This window comes from Typopeltis vanoorti, chromosome 8 (assembly GCF_054136105.1).
Source record: "Typopeltis vanoorti isolate ZY-2024b chromosome 8, IOZ_Tvanoo_1.0, whole genome shotgun sequence".
NCBI lineage: Eukaryota > Metazoa > Arthropoda > Arachnida > Uropygi > Thelyphonidae > Typopeltis > Typopeltis vanoorti.
The window spans coordinates 144,366,672-144,376,841 of record NC_143556.1 but is presented as its reverse complement, the minus strand read 5'-3'; positions in this window follow the sequence as shown (position 1 = coordinate 144,376,841).

Below are 10,170 nucleotides of genomic sequence, written 5' to 3'. Positions count from 1 at the left end.
TAGGCAGGAGCATGGAAAACTTCAGTTGCATTTTCAATGGAGAACCCATAGAACAATCAAATATTTCAGATATTTAGACAATTTTTAGTGAAGATGGAACATTAAATATGAAAATTGGCAATAGAATAAGCAAACCTGATATGGCGATGAGCCAAATGAATAAATTTACATGGAATAAGAGAGAAATTACCCCAAACACTCAAACTAACAGTATAAAAAATAGTATTCAAGCTAGTGTTAACTATGGATATCAGAGTCAGGTCAAAAATAAAACATTGGATCAAAGACTGAAGAGCAGATATGAGAGTTCTGGAAAGAATCAGAGAAGTGAACAGATTGCATCAATTTCAGAATAACCTTAAAAATGAAAAAAACGAAAAAATTAAATTTTGCTTGTGTTTATAAATAATAACAATTCTTACAACATTATATAAATGCAATACAATATGTTAAAGGTTACAGCTTATGTTTCGACATTTAGTGAATAGTTAATAATTGGAATTGCTCGATTAACACTTTAGATTAATCTCAATGCATTTGTCTGAAACAAATGCACTAATCATCACGTTCGGTCAATTCCGGCTAGACTTGCCGATATTCGTTTGCACTTGTCGCTTCACGTAACAACTGAATCTGACACTGGCCGTTGAGCAGTGTCTCTACAAATAAATTGTATTGTATGCTTGCGCGCGCACTATTTCTGCGAGATATGAAACTTTTATTATTGGTGCGTGTTCGTGGTGAGGGTGAAAAAATTTGGTAAATCTTATTTTATGCTGTTAAAATAACATATATTTATTTATTTATTATAGATGTACAAGGCTGAATTATGAGTGTCACTGTTGAAAAATATGAAAAGAATTATTTCTCAATTATCGTTACGCGAAACAAATACACTGTGATCTAACACAGTGTCAGATGGCGAAACCGACACCAGCCGTTGAGCAGTGTTCGCTACAGATATATTGTATGGTTGCACGCGTTATTTCTGTGTACGAAACGTTTATTATTGGTGTGTGTTCGTAGTGAGGGCGACATTTTTAATAAAAAAATATTTGTAATGTGTAAATTTACTTATTAACAGGAAAAAATGAATTATTTTTTCTTATTTTGTATATGCAGCACCCCCACTTAAAATTTTCATCGGTGGCCACTGTGCCGTGCTTTTGGTATAGTCAACAACAACAAAAAAAGAATGCTAGAGGAAAGTTTAACAAAACAAATGTTTGATGCCAAGATGTTAGGAAAAAGACTCACAGGAAGACCAAGTTATAGGTGGACTGATGCAGTGCTCTTGGAGACAGAAATATAAGATCTGAAAATACTGGAGTGCTGAAAAGTAATGGCCTAATCTGGAGAAAACTTATGTGACACCTCCGGGGAGTCCAAGGACTCATCATGGGAGGGCACACTACTCTACTTCGCTAAATACATCATCCTCTCCACTACAACTTTATAATCCAACTATGGCACTGCTACCATCAGCGCCATCTATCACCCATCATCATCAACAACAGTATTTTTTTGTCTGTAAATTGCGTGTGTTCTAAAGGGCGATTTGTCTGCACGCGGGATGAACAACCCGAGTTTCCGGTAGAAAAAACCCTGCTACCACCGTATGAGATCGGCTAACTCACCTTCAACTGAAAAAGCCCATATAAGGATTCTCCTCGTCACGACGAGAATTGAACCCAGGTATTTTCCAATCGAAGGGCGCAATGTTCCGCTATATATTCACAGGACATTAGTAATAATATAAATTTAATTTATCACTGTATCTCTACGTCCCTTGAGGTACACATAAGAAAATTGATGATGATGAATCCTGATGATTTCTTCAGCACAAAAAAGGGCATTACGATATCGTCTCTTCCAATGATGGCTTTTTGTCTTATGCACTAACGATGTTCCAAAACTCTTGGAATTTACAAGTGTTGCTTATAAATGGCCAAAACTTACTCAAATGAATAAAATTAATCTCCTTCAGACATCTCACTAAATAAGTGAATAGTCAGCATTTTTTTTTTTTTGAAATAAACATATTTTGGTTTTTCCAGTGGTATGTCTTCCAAAGCATTAGTTGACGACTTTCAGAATTATTCCTCTCTCACAGAGAATCAACTTCTATCTCTATCCGTTCATATTATGATACATAAATTAATGAACCCCTATGTATTGGTACTGAGATTCCAAACAGAAACTATTTACCGTCATACTGTATATTACAATTCACTATTGAATACAGGAGGAAAAAATTATATTAAAATTTTGAATTGACTAAGATCAGATCATTATATTAATGTAGAAGCAATATGGAAATTGCTTCTCATCTCCTCATCCCGAATATATATATAAAAAGATCAGTCTTATTAATGCAATTTATCTATCTTACAAATACTCATCAACAACTGCTGACTTAAACAAGAAATCATGTCTTAACGAAATCTTCTGTCATCGGCAATGTCATAACATTATTCATATTCTACAAGTATTGTTATTATTTTCTTGACCCCCATGGAGTCACAAGACTCTTCACGAGAGGTAAACACTAGCAAACACAAAGTCGCTCATACCATTCTTTAAAATCATCCACAGCCTGCATGTTCACCACCGTCTCAGGCAATTCATTCCATGCTCCATGCAACAAACTTACTTCTTACCCTTTTACTTACTACCTCCTTTTGCAACTTCCAGGTATTGTCTCTTTTGTTCCTTTCCCTCATTCTACCATACGAAAAACTTCCTCGGTGTTAATATGATAATAAACGTTCAACAGCTTAAATGTCTCGATCATATCCCCCTTTGTCTTATCCACCAAACTCTGCACGCCCTCAGCCTGTACTCATAATCTACATTGTAGTCCTAACATCACGTTTGTTATCTATCTCTGCACCCTCTCCAAGGTTTCTTCAACCCCCTTCAAATCCCTTTAACCAAATCTGAGTACAGAAATCCAGATGTGGTCTGATCAAAGCTTTATGCAATGGGACCAGCAAACGTTTCTCTCTCATGGTCAATATTCTCCTCAACATTACTGCAATTCTCTGAAATATCTTCGCAACCTTTGCGATATGTCCTCAGAACTTTAAATCTCTATCAACAATCATCACAAAATCCCTTGCTTTCTCTACTTCTTCCAATATAACTCCACCGAGTGAGTATGAAGCATCCCTTCTGTGGATCCCAAAATTTAAAACCTTACATTTATTTGCATTAAACTGATATTGTCATGCCTTTGTTCACCCTTCCTGCTTATTCAAATGTGAGAACTGACATTGCCACTGATGACGTTGTTCAATCTAAATCTCAGCTTTGGCAGGGTTCTAGAGGAGTGAAAAGAGGATAAGATAGTTCCATTGCATAAAAGTGGCTCCAAGACAGAAGTAGCAAATTAGAGACAATTAATATATCAGGAGTGGTTGTTAAGGTATTGGGAAAAGTTGGTTAAAGGCAAAATTCAACAATGGATGGATGGTGATATGATACTCTATAATAGGTAGCATGGCTTTGTAAAGTATAGGTCCCGTCTTATTAATTTATTCATATTTTATTATAAAGTGACAGCAGATTTGGATAAAGGAAATTACTACACCATGATACTGCTGGACTTTGCAAAGGCATTTGACAGAATAGCACATGGGGAAACTATTACAAAAGTTGGAGCAAATGGGAATGGTTATAAACCTAGTAGCATGGATTGGGGGGGGGTAGCTGATAGACTGTAGTATATGGTGGTATGGATTCTTGGAGAATGAGGGTGACCAGTGGAGTAACTCAGCATTCTGTTCTAGGCGAATACTCCTTAATTTGTATATCAATGATATAGGGAAAAGTTTAAGAAGGGATATTCAGTTGTTTGCTGATAGTGCAAAGCTGGGGAGAGCAATAGTTGATAAAGATGATGTAGATTTCCAGCAGAAAGGTTTAAATAAATTGGTTTTGTGGACAAATGATAGTGATTATCAATTAATATTGCAAATATAAGGTTATGCACTCCGGATTGAAAAGGTTGCATGTGGTGTATCATACTGATGATACTGGATTGCACGAAATTGAAGGAAAAGAAGTAAAGATAGGGAAATTATAATATAATACCTCTTTATAAGGTTATGATTCAGTCGCATCTTGACTATTATACACAGTGGTTAAATTTAGCCCACGCCCTCTGAGGCTCGGCCTCGGACCTTTTTTTATGCACCGGAATCGGACCCGGAACATTTTTCTGTTTTGTGACTTTTCTCCCTTTATGGTAATTATGCCTACATTGTTGTGTTATTATTCAATGATTGTTTACAGTTTGGAATGTGTATATAAAGTCAATATCCACAGTCGCCTGATTGCGAACGCGTGATTAAAGAGACAGGGAGGTTTGGAGCTTCCCCAGATAGCATCTAATGGTAAATACATTTGGTTATTTTTAGTTGTATAGGGCCCCGGAACTTATTCGTTTAGAATTTAACCACTGACTATGCATGGATTGGTCACTTGGATTTCTTGCGGACCAAGTAGTGATAGAGAAAATTCAGAGATGAGTGACTAAGCTGGGAATAGGTCTGTGGGTTATAAAGTTCAGTTGATAGGAGTAAAAGAGGGGGACATGATAGAAAGGTTCAAGATATTTATATAAAACTGATGCAAACGAAAATTCTCTCTCTATATATATATATACAGTATATATAGATACATACACACGTATATATATATATATACACACACACACACACACTCAGAGAACTAGAGGCCATCCGTGGAAGTTGTGTAAGAGTGTGCTGACAAGATCAGATTTTTTCACAAGGAGGGGATGAATGAGTAGAATAGATTACCAGAATTAGTTACGAGTTCCTTGAAAGTGAATGAGTTTGAGAGGTATGGTGGGTTTTGATGTAATAGTTTATATTTTACCATCATCAGCAAAACTACCGAATATCACTCGCCAAATTGTTGCCAATATCATTAATATACAGATTAAACAGAAATGGATCAAGAACAGAGACTTGTAGTACACGACTGGTCACCATTCTGATCTTTGACAGTGCTCCACCTACCGTACCATTTGTCCATCTCACCAGCCCAATATCTGTTCCCATCAGCTTAAGGTTCAATAATATCACAATATAGGCATTGTTTTTATCTAAACTCTTACATTATTACAGAAACAAAGAAGCCTTCGTTTTTTTTTTTTAAGAGAAGTGACCTTCTCTTAAAAATGCATGTTCCTCTAAACCGTATCAAATTATTATCCACTCATTCTTTGAAAGCCATTTCTGGCTTTCGCCACCTGTTCCAAACACTTAACTACCACACTTGAAATAGTTACTGGTCTATAACTTCCAGTCATTTTCGGACCTACTCTATACTATGGAAAACTATCATCCCTTCCCTTCACTTTCTTGAAACTCTAGTAGAGATCACTAGTAGAATGAGCTAATCATTAATCACTAATTAAATTAGTGAAGGATATGGCCCTTGTACATACACGCACCGAAATCCAATTTAATCCTATGGAAGAATCGATCGTTTATTTCAACGCTCACATTAATGGCTTTCAAGTCAGCAGCTACTTTACCTTTATTCTGGTGATAAGCCTTCACAAAATAAATCGCTCAATAATTCAACTATTTCTTCAGGTTCAATTCCAAGATATCTTTTTATAGTCATATCTTTTCACATTGTTGATTTCCTTTGGCATACTGAGCTAATTTTATCCAATGACGTGATTATGTCTTCTGTACCATGTTGATTACCATCCTTCCCTGTGCCTTGTACCATTCTTCAACATTTTTTTTTCTTTTGCAGCTCATGCTTGATGTTGCTACTCAACTATGTAACTCCAAACTTTTATTCACCCTAGAAACGATAAGTGATGCATTGCATACATCGCTCATGGCAAAAACATGATGTTAAAAAAGATAATCATGATGTCATTATATATTAACAGGATTGAAGAATTTAAAATATTTTAAGTTTAAAACTTTGAAGGAAAACATGGATATAATCCAATGAGTTGGAAAATTAAAATAGGAGTTAAAAGTCTGAATATGTTATAATAAGTGGAAAAAACATATCTTATAAATTGAAATCTAAGTTTGTAATCCAGGTCACAGCTTTAGGAGCCGCTTGTAAAAAATCATTCCAGTCATTCTGATAAGCACGGAAGGTGCATTCTTTTACAATATGTTGCGTAGTCAGTCTGTGTTGGCCAAATTGGTTTATCAGAAATTCACAGGTTCACCGAGAAACCGGCATTCCATACATTTCCTCCCTTCTCCGCGATCTCGCAGAAAAATTCTTCGTCAAGTCAAGTTCACATTCAAACCCGCTGATTGTACAAGCTGTCAATTACAATGAAACAGATTACTGCAAATATAAAAGACAGAAGGCTATTCTACTCCCAACTGATCATACCTAATACATCTGCCCACAGAGGGCGAGCTTAATTGCTCACAAATCTCCCTTTCTCAAATAACTCTCATCACAGACAAAGGGGAATTATGAAAAGCACTTGTGCTTCATTCATCTTGACAGTAGCGTTAATGGTAAACCTTGGTGATTGAGATTAGGAGTTTCGAGAGGAGTGGTGTTCTGCGATTTTATTTGTGACTGCTAGTTTTCACCGGTCTGATTGACGGAACGAGTTTGAGTCAGAACTGAGTTTTGAATTGTGTTGTTGTTATAGAATGAGCATAGGTTCTTTTCAGTAATTGTACAGTGCAATGTAAGATTTTTGACTTTTAATGCATCTCCCCCAGGTCCTCTTCTGTTCCCTACCCAGTGCTGCCCATCAGTATTCTTCTGCCTCCAGAAGAAGATTTCAACTGTCGGTCTACACTTGGTAGGAAGTTACGAGGCAGGTCCTAAACCATCCAAAACTCTCATTAAATCACAAGTTAAGCCTAAACATAAACTTTCCGTTCGAAGACTTAAATTTCAAACAACTGCTCGCAGTATTCAGACAAGTAGAAATATTACTACATACCAAATGGCCGGCACAGAGTAGAGCTCCATAAGATCCCTGCAGTTGAATCAGAGGATTACCATCCCCCTAACCCTCTCCCCCAGCACTTCTCAAGACAACACCAGGGAGAATGTGTCAACAGCCGGCGCTCAGTCCTTAGAAGACCCTGACGACGACCAGGTAGTCAGCAGGAAAAAGCGTAGGAGGGAGGCTCCAGCCGCAGAGCCTGAAGCACCGATGGACACAGTGGCACAGCCCGAAGACAGAGAGAGAGAGAGAGTAGCACCGATGGACACGGCGGAACAGCCTAAAGAGAGTCCCACTGGTGATTCTAAGCGCCAAAGAAAAATGTCGAGTTACGGGGATGATGAAAACCACCGAAATTAAGTTCACATCGGCTAAAACCTCTGATGAAGCAGTCCGCTTTCAACCCGATGGAGCATCGGACCACAGTCGGCTTACTAAGCTCATGGACGAACTGGAAATTCCATACCATACATTTCAGCTAAAGAGCGAGAAAAACTTAAAGGTTGTTATCAGAGGTCTAGTGGAAACAATAGCATCAGAAGAGATAGCCACTGACCTCAAGTCACAAAGCTTAGAGCCGATAAAAGTCTCGCGTATGTATCGAGCAGACAAACGTACCATTCCTCGGATTTTAGTGAAAACCAGCAAAGATCAGAGAAGTTTATGATCTGAAGACTGTTTGTAATCTAGTAATAGACTGAACCACTCAGAAGGAAAACATCTGCAGGACAATGCCACTGCTGCCAGAAATACGGGCATGCGCAGAAGCTCTGTAGAGCAGAATACAAATGCGGAGACAATCACCCTTCTCATACATGTTCCAAACCACACACTACTCCCGCTAAGTGCGCAAATTGTGGAAGTCCGTATCCGGAGAACTACAAAGGCTGCACACTTCACCCATCTAACCTGATGAAAGCTAGAGAAACAGGAGTCCCATCAACTCAGAAGTGTACAACACCCTCTGCAACAGAAAGCCCTCTGCGGACTACTACAACTAATAGATCGTACGCCTCAGTGGTTTCCTCGCGCACAAAACCGGCAGAACCTGCTCCAAGCAGTCAAACCTCTGCTGCTATTCTAGCCGCTACCTTAGGAGAGATGTTAACTGCTTTCAGCAAAACAAACCCGAACCAGAGTGATACAAATAAATTCCTGAAAATACTCAAGTCATATTCTCAATGCTTAATCCGATTGTCTCAATTAATTCCACACAGATTGCATTCTAGAATGCTAGTGGTCTCAGTAACAAGCTCCTGGAGCTACAAGAATTTGGGAACCACTTTAGAATTGATATTCTCTTAATTAATGGGACATGAGACGAATCTTCGGCCCTGCGACAACCCTAAACTTAGATATTATTGGCTACTCAGAAATGACAGACTCAATGCTGGAGGTGGGGGCACAGAAATGTTTTTTTTTTTATCAAGAAAAACATCCATTATAACGAAATCAATAAGACCACTACACCAAATCTGGAAGAAACTGGTATTGAAATCCACACCGATAACGCAGGCAGTCTAAAAATATACTCAGTTTATAACCCTCCTGGCAAACCTCTCCTAACTTCCGATCTCTCTCTCAACTGCTCAATACCAATGAAGCAACCATTGTAGCAGAGATCAACTCAAAACATCCCTTATGGAACAGTAAAAGCTTCGATAATAACGGGATGATTTTTTAGGACTTTGCTATGATAAGAAATATCGTCATTGCAGGTCTGGTTGAAACAACGCACTACAGACCGCAAGTCAGACCTCATGTGCTGGATATAGCCATCTTCAAGAACATCTCTCATCAATTCCAGCTACAGATGATTAACGATCTTAGTTCTGACCACAATCCAATACTACTAAGCCTAGGAGGGGACCCTGAACTTATCCCCAGTCAGACCTGCAGAAGCTTCACTAAATTCAATGTCGCAGTCTGCACTCTTATAGGCTCAGTACCAGCTATCTCCTCCTGTGCAGAAATACACGCAGCGGTCAATGATCTAGAAAGTACAATTCATACTGGCTTGGCAGCAGCCTCCACCGTTATCACCCCAGCTCAAACCAACCTGCTTCTGGAAGAAATTCTAAATGTAATCCGTAATAAAACAGAATCAGACGTCGTTATCACCACACATATCTCCCCCAAAACCGCCAAGAGCTAAATAGGGCAACCAATTTAGTTCGTTATGCGCTGAAAGATCACAGGAACCAACCGTGGGAAAGGAAGCTGTGTTCCCTAAAAGCTGAGGATAACTCGCTGTGTAAATTGGCTCAAGCTCTCCGCACGAATCGTTCTAACATCCAGCCTATTCACGGAGAAAGAGGCATAATTTACAGATATGATGAAAAGGCAGAAGTTTTCGTGGACGCCCTGGAGTTTCAATGTAGCCCTAACTACACGCATGCGGATTTGCTTTTCATCGAGAAAATCCACATGCATGTTCGCTGTGCGCTCCTGCAGCCGCGAAAATAGTTGTCATACTTCGCCTTGGGAAGTTTATTCTATCATGAAAAAACTCAACAAAACGGTCCTGATGAGATCACTAACAAAACTATAAAGGCGCTTCCACATAAAGGAGTTATGCATCCGGTAGCCATTATAAACTCAATGTTCAGATTCAATTATTTTCCCACTCGCTGGAAACAAGCAGATATAATCCTCGTTCACAAACCGGGGGAAAGCACCTCACAGTTCCCCCCAGAATTATAGGCCCACCAGCCTCTTGTCATGCCTGGGGAAAATTGTGGAAAAAATTATTCTCAACCGTTTGCAAGATGAGGTGAACAAAAACAGCCTTATCCCAAAAGAGCAGTTTGGATTCCGTACTGGGCACAGTACAACTCAGCAAGTCCACAGATTGATAGAGTTTATAACAACTGGTTTTAATTGGAGACAACATACGGGAGCTATCTTTCTTGATGTTGCAAAAGCCTTTGATAAGGTTTGGCACAAAGGCCTTATTTACAAATTAATTACAGTCAACATTCCACTGTACCTTACTAAACTCATCGACTCTTATCTAAAAAACTGGAAATTCCAAGTTAAGCTGCACAGACTCAGATCCAGCAACAAACCTGGAAAAATGGTTTAAGGGATAGAGGATAAATGTTAATGCTGACAAAAACACCGCCATACTTTTTACAAGACGGAAAACATCCTACTGTGTAGGAATTAAACTATTCAATGCAGCTATT